Consider the following 21,473-nt stretch of genomic DNA (forward strand, 5'->3'; position numbering starts at 1 on the left):
ATACTCTGGGCTGCAGGTGCTGTCCGCTCCCGGCTCCTCAGCTTGTCCCGTCCTGGCTTCTGGTCACCATCACACTTTAGCGCAGTTGCAGTGAAGTTCCTGGTCCGCTGCCCCATAGCAGCCCCGGCAGATGCTCCTATGACCGGGCCATCCCCTCAGTGAGCCCCGCAGTGTGACCGCCCTGAGCCCCGCCGCGCCCGCTCTGCCAGCACTTCTCTTATCTGTCTACCTGTGCTCAAAAGAGATCCGTGCTGTACACGCCCATTTGTCAATGGGACCCCGCCCTCGGCTACTGATTGGACGATTACCAGTCCTAGTCCCGCCCACTCTTGATTAGACGTCCCCGCCCTCGGCCGCAGCGCTTGCTGGTGGCGATTATGTTTGTGTCCAGACAGGAGCGATAACGCGCGGCTTATGATTAGTTAGGTTGTTAAGATGGAGATGAAGCAGATGTGAGAAGCTGGACCTGTCAGGCTTCCGTAGTATAGTATAGCTACAGTTACATGTAGTGATAGCAGAGATACTCAGACCCACTGCATGTGAATTAAGAAAATGTCCCCCATGTCCGAAGTGAGTACAAGTACCTCAGTATCTGTCACCGGAGACACAGGCTTGTGGACCACTCCTCAGTATCTGGTACCGGAGACACAGGCTTGTGGACCACTCCTCAGTATCTGGTACCGGGGACACAGGCTTGTGGACCACTCCTCAGATATCACCGGAGACACAGGCTTGTGGACCACTCCTCAGTATCTGGTACCGGAGACACAGGCTTGTGGACCACTCCTCAGTATCTGTATAAGGCGCACTTTCGATTTCTGAGGAAATCATAGGATTTTATGTGCGCCTTATAGTCCGGAAAATACGGTATTATATATATTCAGCCAGGCTGAATTCCAAGTGGGGGGAAAATCCCCAGTCCTCAAGCTCAGGGAAGGGGCAGACAGACAACCAACACACCCCCTCCCCTTTCCCAGCAACTCCTGCACCCAAAAACTCCGACCATTTTAATTTTTGAAACTTTCCAGTAGCTGCTGCATTTTCCCCCCCTCGGCTTATACTCGAGTCAATAAGTTTTCCCAGTTTTTTGTGGTAAAATTAGGGGCCTCGGCTTATATTCAGGTCGGCTTATACTCGAGTATATACGGTATATCTTTCTGAATTTTGTCAAAACTTTAAAACAGAAAAAAAATCTTAATACGAAAACTGGCTGCATACTTAAGGAGTTAAGCATTTGTCTTTTGTTTCCTCTTTGCATTAAAGATGACCTTTCATCAGATTGGGCACAGGCAGTTCCATATACTGCTGGAAAGCCGACAGTGCGCTGAATTCAGCGCACTGTCGGCTTTCCCGATCTGTGCCCGGTGTAAAGCGCTATTGGTCCCGGTACCATAGCGCTTTAGTGTCAGAAGGGCGTTTCTGACACTTAGCCAGGGACGCCCTTCTGCCCAGCACTGGCATCCGCCTCTCCATTACAGCGGATGCCGGGTCTGTATTGGCGGCCCCTTCCCCCCATAGGGTAAACTACCCCCCCCCCCCCTCCAGGCTGGCTCCCGTGCACTTAGCCCCTCCCCCCTCCCCCCTCGGAGCAGCAGATACATCACATGACGTATGACCAGATAAGTCAAGGGATGTGTAAAAAAAAAAATGAATAAAGTAAGATAGTGGACAAACAAAGCAGTTTTGCTGAAGCAGTGTATTTAGGAAAAGTCTTACATTCACATTAACAAGCGGTGTAGATAGGATCCTTGTGATGGGACAACCCCTTTAAGTTCTACTTGATTTAAAAAATAAATAATAATTATATATATATATATGACTTACACCCTACGACCACTTTAAGTGTGAATGGCTAAATATGAAGAACTATGAAATCCCTGGCAAACCATAAAAATAAAGGCTGCTCCTAACTTCTGGGACACTACACGACAGACTTATCCAGTCCCTATAATTTCTCTATGCTTACGGTAATACATTAGGGCCCATTCACACAGAGTAAATGCGCATGTATTTTGACACGTTTTTTTTACGTGTAAAAAATTTCATTGAAGTCAATGGGAGTGTTATTTTTACACGTGTATTCTATACATGTGTATTATGCTAAAATGCGCTCGCATTAACTCAGTGTGCACGGGCCCAATGGGAGTCTTATTTTTACATGTGTATTTTGCCAAAATACACGTGTGTTTAATCCGTGTGAACGGGCCCTAAGAGTGTTTGCCCTAAAAATGTAATTTCTATTTAGGATATTATTTCATTAAGTAGATTTTTATGCCATTGAACTTGCCCAAAGGTGTTTCTTTTCAAAGGGAACAGATACTCCATCCATGTAGGGGTATTTAAAGGTTGTCTGTCACCTAGGTCATGCGTTTTAAACTACTGGCATAGTAATGTTGAAGCCACAATTACAAGTTCAGGTATAACTTTTTTTTTTTGGAGAGTCGTCCACCAGGTTGTGTATAATAGCCATTTTTATGTTTATGTAAAAGAGGCAATGATGGTTAAAGGGGTTGACTGGGATTAAAATACAAATTAAGGGGCAACATGGTGGCTCAGTGGTTAGCACTAGAGATGAGCGAACGCTGTTCGGAACAGCCATTCCGAATAGCATGCTCCCATAGAAATGAATGGAAGCGGCCGGCATGCACCTTTGCCGGCGGCTGGTCGCTTAACCCCCCGCGTGCCGGCTACGTCCATTCATTTCTATGGGAGCATGCTATTTGGAACGGCTGTTCCGAATAGTGTTCGCTCATCTCTAATTAGCACTGCAACCTTGCTCGAATCCCACCAGGAACAACATCTGTAAGGAGTTTGTATGTTCTCCCCGTGGGTTTCCTCCCATTCTATAAAGACATACTGATAGGAAGAAAGAAAAAAAAAGTACTTTGTGACCCCTATATGGGGCTCACAATCTACATTTAAAAAAAAAACAACAACAAATTAACCCCTAAACTAAACCCCCTCCCAGCCTAACTCATTTACTTGTATAAAATTTTTTATAATTACTAGAGATGAGCGAACACTATTCAAAACAGCTGTTTCGAATAGCACACTCCCATAGAAATGAATGGAAGTGGCCGGCACGCAGACTTTTCCGTCAGCCAGCCACCTAACGCCCTGTGTGCCGGCTACGTCCATTCATTTCTATGGGAGCGTGCTAATCGAAACGGTTGTTTCGAATAGTGTTCGCTCATCTCTAATAATTACCTATATCCCTGGGGCACCCCAAGGACACTTTCTGATAATCCGTTGACATTCCGTTTCACTGCTTCCAAAGGAAACATCACTAATACTCTTCCCCCCAACCCCATCAATACTTACCAGCCTTCCTGTCTGGGAATGTCTCATCCCCTCTTCATGCTTGCTGGAGGCTGGAGACTGTGCTTCCGGTCTGTGTGTAGCAACTCCAGCCTGCACACAGTGAAGAAGGGGGGAGCCGTCTCCCAGATCAGAAGCTAGGTAAGTATGGTGGGGGGGAGGGGAGTGAGCTTAGTTAGTTACTTGTGAAGGGCTAGTAGTGGGCGGGATATTGCAGCTACGGAGACAGGGATGGGGTTTAACAGATTGATAGAGGAAGAGGGGAGCAGTGAGAGGAGGTAGTATGGAAGGTACACAGGAAGCTAACCCTATGTAAGCAAATGCAGAAGATGCCAGGAGCTCTTACACCCAAAAATCACTCAAAAGTCTGTGTGGAAAGGTGACAGGCAGACTGCTGAAATCTCACTATATCTCAGGTTTTTAACTTATGTGTGGTTCAGTGCGGATCTTGAGTAGCCTCAGCCCCAGGTATGGGTCCTTGGCTCATTACTAGGCCAGAAAAAGGCTGCAGATCCTGCACTTCAGGGCAGATCCTGGGAGTGAGTGGAGGCGGCTGGGTCTGTCCTGTTACCCTAAGTCCGGTGAGACAATATTGTGCTTGTTTTGTTTGTGTGGCTGGTAGTAAGCCACATATATAGGTAAGATTATCATTTCTGTTTAGTTAGTCGCTCAGACGAGCAGGATTTTATTTTGTTTTTGCTTGAAGTTAAGGCTGTATTTTGTTTTGTCATTTTGTGCCTGAAGTCAAGGTTTATTTAGTTTTTCTATATAAAACCAGTTTGCTGCACGTTATGTCTCCCTATCTTGACTATTTGGATCCGCACCACTGCTACTACCGAGCTACCTTCCTCACAACTGCTAAAAGTAAATGGGTGTACTTTTAACTCATTAATAGCACTAACAGACCTTTTACAAAAATTTGCCTGGAAAACCTCTTTCAAGTGGTTCTGTCATCTCTAACCCCTTCCCATCAGGGGCCATTCACATAAGCATATGAGAGCGTAATATTTGAAGGATAAATTGTTCTTCATGATGCCACCATTTATTATTCTATACAATGTACTGGGAAGCTGAGAAAAAAAATCAGAATTGGGTGGAATTGGAGAAAAAGTGAATTTGTGCGACTTTTACTGGCTTCGTTTTTACTGTGTTCACTCTGCAGCCAAAATGACATGTGACCTGTATTCCATGTTTTGGTACGATTCTAGGGATACCAAAGCTGCTCTTTCCCAATTTCCCACTGATATCCATTGATCATCAGCACAAACATTGTCCCGATCGGTGAACTGAAATATTTTTATGGCTGTAAATGAAGAGATGAGTGACTGGATCTTACGTCTTTATGTAATGGGGCCCCGAATAAAAGAGATTGGCAGTAAGTAAGTAAGACAAACAGTGGTAATGGAAGGCCGGGACATTTGGTCCACTGTTGGTACAGAAGCCATTAGCATTGTTCTTACCTTCTCCTGGAATTTCCTGAGACGCTTGTCCGCCTGTAACAATGCCATAGAGGACTCTGTCAGCTTAAAGCCTTATTTAGACAGTTACTTGCTGTAACAGCTCTGTGTATGTTTAAGAGATTAACAAATCAACAAGACGGGGGGGGGGGGGGGGGGGGGGGGGGGGGGCCAGAAGGTATTCCTTGTACCTGTGTCAGGGACACTAAGCTCTGCACTTTGGGCTTTTGTGTGTTAAACGCTAAGCAGAGAGATATCTGACTTGTGAGTGCATCAGTCCCAGGTAAGGAGATAGGGATTACAGCCGTGAGCGGGAAATGGTTTTTGGTGTTATAATGATGTAATATCAGATGTAAGACAAGGTACATGAGATCCAGCTCTCAATTTCTGATTTCTTCTATGTGAATGGAAACCCATTGCAAGAATATATAAGCAAATACATTTCCATTCACTGACAACAAACAGAGTTCTTAAAGTTAGTAAGTAGAGCTGGGCAATTAAACTAAATTATTAATTCGCTCACAGTGTGTCAGAATCTGTGTGTTAGAACCTCTGTTTCATCATGTGAAGATACTGTTCCAAGGATCTCCACTAGTGGCCGCTATTCAGGTGTCATTATTACTCCTACCACTGGAGGCTGCTGTTCCCTGACTCTTGCCCACAGTTAATGTGGCGAGTATTGCTTCATGACCATGGCCATCTTGTTTCCTGTTTGCGGCCATCTTGTTTCCTGTTTAGGCCTATATATACCCAGAGCATATTATAACCAATGCTTGAGTATTGTGTTTGTTCCCAGTCCTCTAGCTCTGAGGTATTCTTGCTCAGTATACCTTGGCTTCTCCTGCTTACCCGCTCTGTGTATCGACTCCTGGCTTCATCTGATTACCCGCTCCGTGTATCGACTCCTGGCTTCACCTGACTACCCGCTCCGTGTACCGACTCCTGGCTTCACCCGACTACCCGCTCTGTGTACCGACTCCTGGCTTCATCTGACTACCCGCTCCGTGTACCGACTCCTGGCTTCACCCGACTACCTGCTCTGTGCACCGACTTCTGGCTATCCATCGATCAAGTCTCCTACTCCGCTGTGTCTGCCGTCCTTCCTGGCTATCGGATTCCAGCTGTATCACCAGTATCGTAACACAGTGTTTCAGATGATTTTCTGCCATCCAATTAATGGGACCCACATCAGGGGCTGCTCCCCAACCTTTAAACAGCTCCACACGGGACTTGTTTGATGCAATTGCAGGCTTCAGTAGTTATACAAGAATTTTACTTTAGGATGCAAGGTAGAAGCAATCCAATAATTGCTGGTTCAAGTCCTCTAGGGTTAGGGGGCTTTCACACTTGCGCCATGTCCGCCTTGTGTCATTCCACCATGTTTCCATCCTCAGCCTTGGTGAAATTAGACAGGGGACGGCTTCCCGGCGGTCAGCTTTAAAACCCATTCATTTGAATGGGTTTTAAAAGCAAACCGCTGGTGTCTACCTGCAGCTTCTCTGCGGGGTAACCAGTTTTTTTGGCCGGTCATGCAGGATTTTGTGTTCCATGCAAGCAATTTCCTGCCACCACTGGCATGGTCGACACGGTCAATGATGGACAGTTCTTCACTGTGATCAATAGTTGGTTGATAAAACAAGGAAGATGGGAAGAATGTGCAAATCTGACTTCCATGATGTAATTAGGATGTCAGTGCCTCAAGTGCGCACACCAATAGAGGGTGCTGGTGTACACACTTGAGGCACTGACATCCTAATTACATCATGGAAGTCAGATTTGCATATTCTTCCCATGTTCCTTTGCAGTGGAGCGCTCATGGCTTAATAAGACTCCACACACCTATATGGTGGTCTCTCCCTATGGAGTGACGATATTCCCTTAAAACAAGGAAGCAAAATAGATCGGACTACTCAAGTACCAGATCCCTGAATTTTTCTCCTAGTTTTTTTTCCTTTTTTTTTTTTTTTTTTTTAACAAAAAATTGAGATTAAAATTGAGATTAAAATCAAAAATCTTCCATAAACTTAAAAAAAAATAAGATTTTCATTTTTTTAGAAAATTGCTTGGGTATATTAGTAAGAAATAAAAATTCAAGGAAACAAAAAGTTGTATAACGTTTAATAGTATAAGGCTATATTTCCATAAGGGTGGATCCCCCCTTAAACACAATGGAGACTCTACCAAGGAGAGGTGCTATACCATGACAAAGTGGTGTATACTGTGCCTTATGATAGGGGGACCTGGCAATGTGTGTAATTGATTGTTTACATGGCTTTGTGTATAGTGTGAATTGTTGTGTAAAGCAGAGAGGCGTTTGTCATGGTCACTCTTTATGATGTCTCCTAATTCACTACTGGAATTATGTGACAACAGCCAAGTAATACCTGAAATAATAAAGTTATAGCAGCCCCCTATGTCATGTAACGTGGCATTCATTGAACAATGTATTTATTTATTTCATATAATCCTTGCGGCATTATAGGATTTTGTGGAAACCCTGTAAAAGATTGCTCTCCGACCAGACTGGTCACCAGAGAACATATGGAGAATGACAGGCCTCCTGAAAGAGAGTGGCAGAAGGACTCCATAGGGCTTCCAGCCGCAATGTCTGTAGCATTGTTGACAGCTTCAAGAATGGCCCATTAAATAATGGAGCTTTGCAGGTGAGAAATCATTGGTGGTAGAAAAGAGCTGCAAATTCCTCCAACTTTACAAAGAAGAGAAGGCGGGATCTTGGAGGTTAATAAGTTTCTTGGAGGTTAATAGGTTACATTGTGCTATGACCTTTCTACTTCACTAACTTTGTGTAGAAGTTCTTTTCGGGCCGCTGAGGCGAACGTCTTGCCTAATGCACTGATTGTTTGGAGGAAGTAGATTAATGTAGCATTAAGACTTCTTTCTGAGCTGTTTACAGACCAGGGGTGAATTGGCATGGTCATTTTAAATAAACATAGAATAATGCAAGGTAGAGCAGTGGAGTGGCTGCATAGTGCTCCTTCCTGCATGTCTTCAAGGTGTGGCGTCTGTCTGTGCTGGAGAGAAGAATGCACTCAGGGCTTCTGCAAATGGCTTGTTGACCCCAGAAGTCCAATCTGTCAAACTGTGCTCAGGAGGTAAAGCAGGGTTAGAGGATGCTGAGCATCAATTCTCATTGTCTTAGGATCTCGAACTTGATCTGTTTCCTTATTTCACCAGACATGGTACGTCTGAACTTGATAGATCACAAGTGGTCAATACTTTATTTTTCATTTATTATCATTTGATTTCTAGGCAAAAATTTCCTTGTAAGTTAGATTTTTTACAAGATGCAGATCAGGTGACCTAACACACCATGAAGAGAAAAGCTTGCCCCTAACATTAATTCATTGTCATATGCATTCCCTAAATGTGAAACCTCTGAATTAATGTGGTTTTTTATACCCTAGGGTTAGGTCATCAATTACAGATCAGCGGGGTTCTGTCACCCAGGCCTCCTGTTTGAAGAGGCTGCAGCGTTCAGTACTTGACAAGCTTTAGGACCTACCTTGAATGGGACTGAGCTCCAATCTTACCATGTGACCAATCACTGTGACATCACAAGGCCTGTGACACTAAATCAGTGTTAAGTGAGCGTTGCTGCCTTTTTAGACATCCCGGGTGTTAAGCACTTGGATTAAAAGTGGAACAAGCAAGTATATTTGGGAAAAACAAGTAAACCCAATTGCAAAGTATTGTGTATACTTATAATACTGCTGCTCATGCACCAAGCACAGATCACTAGCTCTTTTTCAGGTCATAGACCTTTACTCCGGACATCTCACGTTTTGGCTTTGGGATTTGGGAACAGTTTGGCTTCTGCTGGGGTATCACACTTTTATTAACAGTTAATTCCATTCATTTCACCCAAAAGCAGAATCAGCATTGAATATAATGCCAACAAACCTCTATAGGGTTAAAGATATACATAAAAATAGAGCTCATCCCATTAAAATTACCCTGAGCTACTGCCCTGCTGAGGATAAATCATCGATGAAAAAGTCCCGGAAAGGCCCTTTAATAAAGTCCTATTTACACCGAGAAATAGTAACCGGAACAAGTGTTTGTACCCAGGACAGAGTCAGACCAAAGTAAGGACTAGTCACAATAAAGTAAGGACTAGTCAGACCAAAGTAAGGACTAGTCAGACCAAAGTAAGGGCTAATCAGACCAACGTAAGGACTAGTCAGACCAAAGTAAGAGCTAGTCAGACCAAAGTAAGGGCTAGTCAGACCAAAGTAAGGGCTAGTCAGACCAAAGTAAGGGCTAGTCAGACCAAAGTAAGGACTAGTCAGACCAAAGTAAGGACTAGTCACACCAAAGTAAGGGCTAGTCAGACCAACGTAAGGATTAGTCAGACCAAAGTAAGGGCTAGTCAGACCAAAGTAAGGACTAGGCAGCAAAAAAATTAGCACACTTATGAGTTTGTGAATGTCTAAGCCCAGCTTGACACTGTATAAAAGGCCTTTGCAATGTCTAGAGCTGGGGGATCATCTCCTAGTTTATTATGCGCCATCATATTCCGCAGCGCTTTACAGACATTGTGGTCCCTGTCCCATATAGGGCTCACAATCTACGTTCCCTATCAGTATGTCTTTTTGTGTAGACGATAGGTTGGCAAAGCAAATTCAGAACCTTTCTGATATTATCTGGGACATCACTGTTTGGAATGAAACTGAAACATCCTAAATGCACCAGATCAGGGAGGAACGTGTTCAGCCTATGGCTAAGATAGAAATGAATACCTTAGTGGGTAGCGGAGGGTCTCACTGCGGTTTTGCTAGGCAGACAGGTATGGTGTAGACATTGGTTGACCTCGCATCAGACGATTACAATACTTAAGTATATGTGGGGCTAACTGTGCGAAGAGCTTTAAGATGCTGGGCTGTCAGGACCTGGGAGCAGGTTCTGCTGGTAGGAGAGGAAGGCTTCATAAATGGTATTTGGGTTTGAGGTGATCTGGATACAGCATATGTGATGAAGTAAGTGGCAAGATTTTAATGGTTCTCCAAGAAGCCTACCTTGTTGGCCCACTTGTAATACTTAGAGCCCAGCAAAGAGCATTGTCTGTTTTGTGAGTGAGACACATATCGAGCAGCGTCTGAGTGTCTTTGATGGTTTATAGCAGGTAAAGGGAGTTGGTCTTTTGGTACATTTTGTGCCTGAGAGCAATGTCAGACTGGCCCACTACAGTACTGGAGGATCCTCCGGAGGGTCCAGGCTGTAACACAATAATGGTCTAGTACAGGAATCAGCAACCTTCAGCCCTCCAGCTGCTGACAAACTACAACTCCCAACATGCTCCAGTCACTTCAATGGGAGTTCCAAGAACAACAAAAACATATAAAAAAAAAAACAAGGGGAAGTTTGGACCACTCAAAATGATCGAATAGAAAATTCCAAAAAAATCATAACTAAACAACCAACATAATCGTGCCATTACCTCTGAAAATTTAAATGCCACAACCAAAACCAAAGATAGGGGTAAATAAAGCACTCAACATCAAAACTGAAAAAATATATAAAAGAATTTATTAATATACAAATAAAAATTACGTAAATACACAATCAAAAATTGACGGATGACAATACAGGAAAATTCCCACAACAGGTCGGCGTAAAATATGGGTGGTTCTTTCCCCTACTTATTAATAATGTGCACCGTGCATTATAATTACACATAGGGTATATGAGACAGTTGAAGATCAAAGTCCATTGGAAAAGAAGTGCATAATGGTTACCATATGAATAAAATATATACTAAACATGCTAGGACACTGCTGATTGCCACAATAGCAAAACATAGCTAGGACAACATGGAGTGTACTCCCAATAGAAAACCTACCAATCATCTATATAGTAACATGCAGATCTAGAGATATTAACCCAGGAAACTGGTATTAAATTGTCCACAAAGCGTGTAATGAACATCTCCAAATAGACAAGATATCATATTAAGTAACACATACTGGTAACCAGCAGTGTTTAGATAACCATTAACATACTGATCTAATCAATTGCTTACCCATGTGAGAAATAGTATTCAAAAAGTAACGGGGGCACCCACCACCGACCACCCGGCGCGCGTTTCAGTGTGTCGCCTTCATCCCCTGATGGGAGTTGTAGTTTTACATCAGCTGGAGTGCCGAAGGTTGCCTACCCCTGGTTTAGAAAAAGACACACAAATGTGGACCCTATTTTCATAGGGGTTATGGAGGGTGGACCCCCAGAATCATTTCTTCTAGTAAAGCCCAGCGGGGGAGCAGGGGGAAACAAATGATTACACAAACTAATGTACACACAAACTATTGTACACACAAACTATTACACACACAAACTATTGCACACAAACTATTGCACACACAAACTATTGCACAAACTAATGTACACACAAACTATTGTACACGCAAACTATTGCACACGCAAACTATTGCACACACAAACTATTGTACACGCAAACTATTGTACACACAAACTATTGCACACACAAACTATTGTACATGCAAACTAATGTACACACAAACTATTGTGCATGCAATTTATTGTACTATATCCATCTCAATAATAATTGAGTAATAAATTTGGGATTTGTTAATAACCGTATATACTTGAGTATAAGCCAAATTTTCCAGCAGTTTTTGTGCTGAAAAAGCCCCCCTCGGCTTATACTCGAGTCTAGCAAAAAAAAAAAAAATTTTTTATTTTTTTTGGGGAGCGGAGTTCTATGACCAGCCGCAATATTTTACGGACTATAAGGCGCACTGGACTATAAGGCGCATTGCTCATGAGCGCCTTATAGTCCGTCTCGGTTCATATATAAGGCGCACCGGACTATAAGGCGCAGTCCGGTGCGCATTATATGTTATTGAAAGCGGCAGCACGCAGACTTTGCCAGCGGCTGCTTAACCCCCCGCGTGCCAGCCGCTTCTATTGGAAGCGCTCGGCAGGCGAGGAGGGGCTCTATCAGCAAAATCATGCTGATAGAGCCCAACCGTAAAAGTTACATTAAACTACCCCCCCGTTTTAAAATAAAACCCTGAAACAGAATGTGAAACTTACCGAGCGGTGCAGGGTGGGCGGGCATTCAGGCCTCCTCTTCCTCCGATGTTCCGTCCTTCTCCTCCGGCGCTCGCGAACTGATAATGGCCTGGGCGCATGATATTGCGCATGCGCCCAGGCCATTATCAGTTCGCAAGTGCCGGAGGAAGTAGTCAGGACATCGGAGGAAGAGGAGGCCTGAATGCCCGCCCACCCTGCACCGCTCGGTAAGTTTCACATTCTGTTTCAGGGTTTTGCAGGGCTGCCGGACACTTCCCATTCATTTCTATGGGAGCCGGCATGCGAGCGCTCCCCATAGAAATGAATGGACTGCTTTTTTCCATTCATTTCTATGGGGAGCGCTCGTATGCCGGCTCCCATAGAAATGAATGGGAAGTGTCCGGCAGCCCTGCTGTAACGCCGGCGTGTACGGCTGTGATACACGCTGGCGTTCCGTAGTGTGAATGCACCCTTACGGTGCCTTTTATGTATGTATGGAAGCGGCACGCAGACTTTGCCGCCGCTTCCATCCATATATAAGGCGCACCGGACTATAAGGCGCACTTACGATTTCTGAGGAAATCATAGGTTTTTATGTGCGCCTTATAGTCCGGAAAATACGGTAGTAATGTATAGACTCTCCCATAAAATAGTGAAAAAAAAGAAGCTTTTGTGTCTGACAGTGCCTGGTCTACTGAATATAGGGTATCTGCGGTGCTCCTCTTCCGTCAGGAAGGGGTTAATAGGAGCACTGCAGATACCCTATACTCAGCCAGGCTGAATTCCAAGTGGAGGAAAAAACCTCAGTCCTCAAGCTCAGGGAAGGGGCAGACAGACAACCAAAACACCCCTCCCCTTCCCCAGCAACTACTGCACCCAAAACTCCGACCATTTTAATTTCTGAAATTTTCCAGTAGCTGCTGCATTTCCCCCCTTAGGCTTATATTCGAGTCAATAAGTTTTCTCATTTTTTTGTGGTAAAATTAGGGGCTTCGGCTTATATTCGGGTCGGCTTATACTCGAGTATATATGGTATATTACAGAATGTACTAATGACACCTAGGCTTCCAGAAAATCAAAATCCCATATGCTAGAATTGAAGTCTATACTAGTCAGGAACTGGCGTAGATATCAGGAATAATTCACACCTGCTTTCTGACCCCATCCCGCTGTGGTCTCCACCCCATGCAGGACTTTTCCATTGCAAAATTAAACAAATACGACAAAAGAAAGTAAAGTGTCTGTGATGTTTTTTATATTGTAGTCAATGAGAATGGATGCTGACAAAGAGGGCTCAGCCAGTGTCTGTTACTCTACTACCTATGAAGGATGACAGCAGCTGACTGTAATAAAGGTAGTGTGAACATACCCTGATTCCTTCTTAAAATGTACAAAGAAATCAACAACACTTATGTACCCTTGCACTTGGCAGTGGGGCACTAGGGCGTTTTTCAAGATCACTGGAAATGCATTTAAGAACCTAAAAAACAGATCAGAAGTAACCAACACAGTAACGCCTTCTTGTTCCTTGCTTGCACTCTGCTTGTCATGTGACTTCTTGGCCTATATGTCAAAAAACAATTTAACATTGCAATAAGTGGGAGAGCGTTACATATTATAGTGGCATAAAAGAAACTGGAAAACTTTGAAAAATATATCAACTACTTCTGAAGAAGGATTCAAACACCAATCTGAACAATGTACATAGGAGTAGTCAGGTCTGCTGTGAAAGTCCAAAGTTCAGCGCAGCATCGCTACCAGTATTCTGTGTCTACCGATGACGCACAAAGAATGTGGTCTTGGTGTTACAGCCATATTGTCATTGTATAAATACAACCATCTGCTGGCAGTCTATATACCTTTGTCTTATTGAAAGAAGAACAAATTCATATATGTCATGTATTTATACTTGTAGCTGAAATGAATTGCTAAACAGATAAAACCATATATTCAATCATATGCTATTTCAATACACACACACACATATATATATATATATATATATATATATATATATATATATATATATATATATATATATATGTTACATTTTAACTTGATATCTTTGATACTCTAGAAAAATTGGTAGAATAAATGAATATAGATGATTTGAAGGGGTATTTCTATATGTCAGAATGTCTGGAACTCCCACCTGTCTTGAGAATCAGGGTTTCCGACCCCTATACCGATCCAATGTCAGGTGTCAATGAACATTTATTGCCAATATGGACTACAATGTGCATCATTGTGTTGCTTTCCTAACCGCTCACCAGACCATTCATGCGATGGTTGTTCAACTTACTACTTATTTTTATCTAATGTATGGTTCAACTAAAGGGGCACTGAGACTGTTAAAAGTTGGAGTATTTGAACTCACCAAGAACTGCAGTCCCTTTAATTTTGTGATTATAATTAGGCTTAGTGGTTATTCATAGAGATGAGCGAGTACTGTTCGGATCAGCCGATCCGAACAGCACGCTCCATAGAAATGAATGGAAGCACCTGGTACTTCCACTTTGACGAAGGCCAGCCGCTTAACCCCCCACGTGCTGGCTACGTCCATTCATTTCTATGCGAGCGTGCTGTTCGGATCGGCTGATCCGAACAGTACTCGCTCATCTCTAGTTATTCACACGACAGGCTTTCACGGCCATGTGCTGGCTCTTTTTTTTTTGACAAGCAGCATACAGTCCCATAGAAAATAATGGCTCTATTCACATGACCGTTTTTTTTACGGTCTGTGTAACCAAACTGGTAAATAATAGAAGATGTCATTTCTCGATCCGTTTTCACGGATCGCTTAATAGAATCAAGTCTATGGAGGATCCATGAAAACGTATTATCCTTGGGTGTACACGGCACTGACACCATGATGGTACAGATGCTTCCATCACTATTACTATGAAACTCCTTCAGCAAACATGTCCAGGATGACGGTGAAACTTGCATTTAGAGGGTATGGTCTCCTTATCCGCATGTGCCCGCAGCTTAGCGTGCACGGAAATAATTCTATTCTAATGCTGGTCATTTCTTTCCTTTGGGTTACTCAACACATCATAACTATTTTGTACCCTTGTACATTGAGGGGGTTAAAGTCTAGGATGGTGAAGCAATCATAAAGTATGTGAATAAAAAGCCGTAGACTGCTGAGGCAAAAGAAAAGTGGCCCCATTCTTATTCTTTGATTGGCGGGAGGGAGTGTAAACATGGGGACAATTGGTATTGCAGGCACAGTGGGCACAGCACAGTTAGAGCCCTAATTACCGCTATGGCCAAGCTTGCCTTTGTATCTGAAAGAGGAGTTTTCAATGTAAGGTCTGCACATTGGCCCTTTCACCAAGTTGGGCTAACACTTGAATACATTCATGCTTCTGCCCTGGTCCTCCTCAAACACCCATTTACCTCCTCCCCCTTTTCTCTTTCTTTTTCTTAGTTTTCTGATGGCATTTTCTGTCCATGTTATGCTCAGCACTAAATGCATCTTGACTGCCCCCATGGCCGACTGGAGAAGCACAAAGGCAGACCATCCACTGGCTACAGTAACGCCATTGTGTAGGTTAACAATGCACTAATTGGCAGTGACAATTGGGTGTTTGTGAAGGAAACTTGCAAAAGCAACGTAAGGGAGGGGGACTCTACTTTCTAAATAGGCAAACTCTTAAACGGAAAAAGAGAAATGTGAATGACAAACCGGCATCGTCATAAATCGGTTTGCTCCAAGACTTCCTTAACTATCAAGAAATCACTATGAAAGTTGATTGCTTGGTATGAGAGTCTGTGGACTGCAGGAGTGTTATGGATGAATGGCTACAAAATAGGAGCTTTTTAGATGTGCCAACCTTTCTCCTAGTGAAGAGCTAGTGTATGACTGAGGGTACCACTTATATGCTCATGGGAAAGGAACACAAACAAAAACCAGGAGCTAGAGGGTACTGCGCCTCTTCTGTCTATACACATCCATCTGGACTTGGCTTTTAAGCACAAATCTTTGAAGTTAGCATAATGGCATTATTGCGCATTTAGATACTTATTGGTCTGTATCCTAGAAGGATATAGTCTACAACCTAAGGGAACACAAGTTTAATGTAGGGGGGAATTAATTCCAAGTTTTACTCACCTGTCTTGTTATCAATTTAACAAATACGATCCATATAGAGGAAAGTACGTCACCGTACAGATTCTTGGGTAAGATGTTGGACAGTATTACAAAAAATCTGCCCCAGTGTGTCTAAGAAAGAAATCTGGCAATGTATATACAATACATATATATACAAGAATACAATCGGCATTGTTGTTGTATAGGGACTTGTAGCGTTACATTAGCTCTGTGGCCATAATATTCTACATTCAGTAGACATTCCAGCAATCTGACCCTCACCAATGAATAGGTGGCGAATAGGTTTGTGGTTTTTGTTTTGTTGCTTATGGTGGAAAATCCTTGTAATAATTTGAAGGAGTATGGAGGGTGGATGAAATTACCATTGTATTACGACAACTCTCATATTGTATGACCTTTGATGCATCAGCCCTGGCTTCCAAAATTATGTTCCCATGTATAGTACATCATGTAAGTATGCATTACCTTAGAATTACCAATATTTTCTTGATATGTTATTCCCTGCACTGTATATTCCTGTGTATTAAAATAATAATCAAATTATACATATACAAACAATCCAGTCTGCCAGCAACTTGTACGGATGGAAAAATGTCCTTTTATTGGAAAAAGTAGCACACCACGTATCGGTCCTCAAGTGCAATAGAGAAAGGTTCCTGTGAGGACCGATATGTGGTGTGCTGTTTTTCCAATAAAAGGAAATTTTTCCATCCGTACAAGTTGCTGGCAGACCGGATTGTTTTTTCTATTGCAAACCCTTTTGCCTGGAGAGGGGTTTCTGCCTTGCAATTTATGGGATGATTCCCAGATTTGCTGGTGCTGCTACATTTGTTTATGTATAAAAAAAAAAAACAAAAACAACAAAATAAATAAATAAATAAATATATATATATATATATATATATATATATATATACAGGGTGTCCCAAAATAATGTAGCTGATAACTCAATTATTTATTCTTTCTTTACAGACTGAACCCATTAAACCGAGTGATGGCATACAGACTTGACTTTGAAGAAAGGAAATTTATTCTAAAATGCTACTGGAAGTATGAAAACGCAGTAGAAGTGCAAAGACAATTTAGGAGGGAGTTTAACAAAGAACCACCTACACGAGTTACCATCACTGGAATTAGAGATAAGTTTGAAGCTGATGGAACTGTTCAGGACGTCCATAAGAAGCGTTCCGGAAGACCACGTACCTCGACAATGTTCCAGTGTGTGGAACATTTTAGACACTGTTACTGTTACACTGTTTGGAGGTCCTTATGGGGGAGCTATACTATGTGTTGGTTACTTAAGGAGTTATTATACTGTATTAGGGACACTTTAGGGAGCATTATACTGTATGAGGGTCACTTTAGGGGACATTGTACTACCTGGAGACACTAAAGGGACATTATACTTTATGAGGGGACACTAATGGGGACAGGAATGGGTAACATTATAGGCAAAGCTTAACACAAATAACACTGAGCACGTTGTGTCCTCTGAAAGTTGGGAGTTCTGCTTAAGCTGTAGGAGCTTGGAGGGATCAATATGTTCCCTATGTCTTTCGACAGTACATTAGCAAAACATATGGGACAGACTGAAGACAGCTAACAATGGATGCACACGTGTACATATGCTTCTTTCTGGAAGGACAATGGGTTGTCCTCCTTTTCAATCTAAAGGAATTTGTGTCAGGATTCATAAATCACATGAATTCCACTCAGCTTTATATAAACATATGATGTATAGTATAGATTTTGAGAGCCAGACGTCTCTTTGTTACACGGCCCCAAAATCATATTTAACTTTCGCTCTGTGTGAGGTGAATCACTTAAGTGTAATAATATAATAATCTGACAATAGGAGCAAAGCCAACAAGGTGGATGTATAGTCAGCTTACAATACTTGTATGTTTACTTTTCCATTTGTGCTTATTTAACATTTGTACTTCTGTCTGAATCCGGCTAATTGTTTTTATTACAAGTCGAATATCTACAGGAAAAGCTCAAGTCTTGCTTCTTACAAGAAGCTCCTATACATCAGCACAGGAAGGAGATTAAAATAGGATTATTCTCCTGCTGAGGGTGTGATATTTGTTTAGCCAGTCTTGACTTGGCTGCCTAATATTCTTTTAACCCTTGCCTCATAGCTAATATCCTGTGTTATTGTAACCCAATCCGATAGGGTGTCACCACCTCTGTGCTGCAACTACTCCATCTCCCCACGAGACCATCTACTCCGTCATGTACTCGGCCCATAGTGTTAACCAGGGAGATGGAACGGTAATAAACTATTTTTACGTACAGACAATATTGAAAGATATGGGATTGGAGTATGAAGAAAGGTTATCGAAATCAGGATTGGAGCAATTTACAGGAATTACAATGTATACACTCATGAATTGATAGTATAGAATTCTTTATAATGATTTTTTTTTTTTATATCTGATCCTGTAACGGGGTATCTTTTATGTCTAGAGGAAAAAAATTTCAAGTTACCATAGTCAAGGATTCATTATCGAGAAAGTAGAAAGACAGCGGAAATCTCTGCCACAAGACCATGATTCATTGTACAAGTTCAAGAGAGGCCTGTAGACCTTTCTGGAGAAATATAATATTAGACGTTCAAGGGGTTGTCCAGTCTCTAAGATTGATGGCATCTACTTAGGATAAGTCATCAATATGAGATCTGTGGGGGTCCAACCTCCAGGAACCCCTCAGATATCAATGGGGCAGAGCTACATGGAGAGCTTTGTTGACTTTGTATCAGTGATCTGCAGGGATCCTGGGTGTCTGACCCCGACAGATCTAATATTGAAGGCCTTAGGATAGGTCTTCAATATTAAGAGATTTCTACTGTCTTTCTACTTTTACAGTAATTATACCTGACTATGGTAACTTGAAAACTTTTTCCTCTAGACATAAAAGATACCCCGTTACAGGTTCAGATATATATATATATATATATATATATATATATATATATATATATACATACCCATTATAAAGAATTCTATACTATCAGTTCATGAGTGTATACTCAGCTAAGCTGTTTCCATAAAGCCCAACCATTCGTCTTCAATGCGAGGTTGTAGTCACTGTAGGGATTGTAGGGTTATAGGTTGGACTTGATGGACTGATGTCTTTATCCAACCTCATCTACTATGTAACTATTGGGGTTTAGAGGCTGGATGGGGGCTCATTTAAGAAATAGGTGTAGAAACTAGAGGTGGGATCTACATCTATAATACATTTATGGCATATTCGCATACAAATAGGTAGCGATATATGTGTTTAGTACATTAGATTTATTGTTATATTCTGTACATACTGATTCATGATGTCCTGCTCCTATATGACTGTAAAGCCCTATTGTGAAGGTAAGTGGTGGACCAGGATGTCTTCACTTCTAGATTATACAACAGAATAGTTTCTTATGAAATACATCTGTCTATAGTTATTTTGAGAACTGGGCTATTGTTGAGATATCTTCATAGATAACCTATAAAGGGATTGTCTGAGATTTCATTTTTATAAATCGACTAAAGGTAAGAGACTGTTTACAATAAAGAATACTCGTGTTGTTCCGGCTCTGCCGCTCCTATTCCTCCAGTTTTCAGGCTCAACAGTATGGAAGGTTTGATGTCTCGTTCAATATTCACATGAATACCATTTATCCACACAAGTATAAGGGGTACTAGAGGGACATCTGTGGACTACAAGCCATATATTATAGAAAATGCCATGTGTGGTTAATCCAGTAACTCACTGTATGTTTCGGTCTAGTAGGGTTCCCAGTGCAGTAGATTTTCTTCTGGTTCTAATTCTGGCTCTAGTTTTTTAGTGTTTTTTTTGTATTTTTTCCTTTTCTCTGTAAGAATGTCTTCTTTGGCCACTTACTGTGTTCAGGTCTATTATTTTTTTAATCTCTTATGATACTCTTGCTATTTGTGATAGCGTCAATATCAAAGTTTCGGGTTTTCATTATGGATACCTTCAGGCACAGTAAAGGTCAGTGGCACCTGGTGTTAGGGTCGGCATTTAAGGATATATTAAGGGAACGCTAATCATCTGTTCACCACACCAGCCCCATTATCTGTTTGTTCTTTGGTCTGACTACCATCACGATCATCCATTTGTTCCATCATCTGACTTCTAGTCATCTAGTAATGACTTCCTATTTCTTTGCATCCTTGTTACCTCTTAGGATCAGTTCACAAAGAGGAATTTGCCGCGGAAGATGCCCCCAAATCCAGAGCAGATTCCTTCTAAATCCGCCACCCATTATTTTCAGAGGCAGAGATCGCAGCAGGACATGGAAAAAAGGTCTGCTGCTTGAGACTCCCTCCTGACTAGGCCAATTCATCTGGGCCTAAACAGGTAGCAGAAAAAGGAACCCATTGAAGTCAAAGGGAGGATTTTTTTTCAGCGCTGAAATTCCACATTAAATTCCTCACCATTTTCCTCTGTGTCAATGGACTCTGATGCATTGCATTGCCATCCCGTCGCGGCTAGCCTGCGCAAAGATGCCGGTGGCTGAAAATGAAGAGGAATTTCCTCTTCATTTTGCGCCGTGTGAGCAGACCCTTAGGCTGAGTTCAGACTGGGTTCTTTGGTCAGGATTTTGATGCGGAATCCGCATCAAAATCCTGACCAAAAAAAGCCTCCCATTGAAATCAATGCGTGCCGGTCATTTCTTTTTTTCCATGAAAAAGCGACAGAACCTTTCTTCAGGCGGATTCCACGGCCGGTCAGTTGCGGCCGTCCACCTGAAGAGACTCCCTCCCGACTAGGCCTATTCATTTGGGCCTAATCCGGAGTGGAGTTCTGTGACTGGATGCTGGTGCACTGCACTGCCATCCAGTCGTGGATACCATTTTTTTGGTCCAAAATCTCCACGTCAAATTCCAGACCAAAAAACCCCATTTGAACCCGGCCTTTGTGAAACATTCTTCAAATTTTGTGATTTTTTTTTTTCCAACTGTCATTTTGTTTCATAATTTGGCCCTACTGTAAGTACTGAGGACCAAGCACCAAAAGACAGTATCAGTACTTAGGAAAGCGGATTGCTATAGGTTAAGTCCAGATCTGCCGTCTTGTGTCCAGCCATTGTCACTACAGACACCAGTACACACTATGAGGCTTTTATTTGATGCATTTAACCTAAGGAGTAAATGTATTAGTTATGTACAGGGTGGTTAAAGCCGCTCATAACCCTTCAGTATTGGTTGGCTGAATTCTATTTCTTCACACTTGCCATACAGATGCATTCAGCTCAGTTGGGTGTGCATGTATTGTAAATGGGGAAAGTCTTACCAAAATATTCTCTTCTGATGAGGAGATCGTACGAGTATCTACTGTACTAGTTTAGTCCTCCTTAATAAAAGAGACTGCAGTGACACAGATATGGCAACAAAACGTACAAGTTCATGTTACTTTTTTGCACTGACCGTCATACACCATCAGCTTTATGCAGGGAAAAATAGGTAAAAACGCTGTATTCATTACACTACAATAGCTTACACCATAGCTTGCAG

This window comes from Leptodactylus fuscus, chromosome 8 (genome assembly GCF_031893055.1).
Source record: "Leptodactylus fuscus isolate aLepFus1 chromosome 8, aLepFus1.hap2, whole genome shotgun sequence".
NCBI lineage: Eukaryota > Metazoa > Chordata > Amphibia > Anura > Leptodactylidae > Leptodactylus > Leptodactylus fuscus.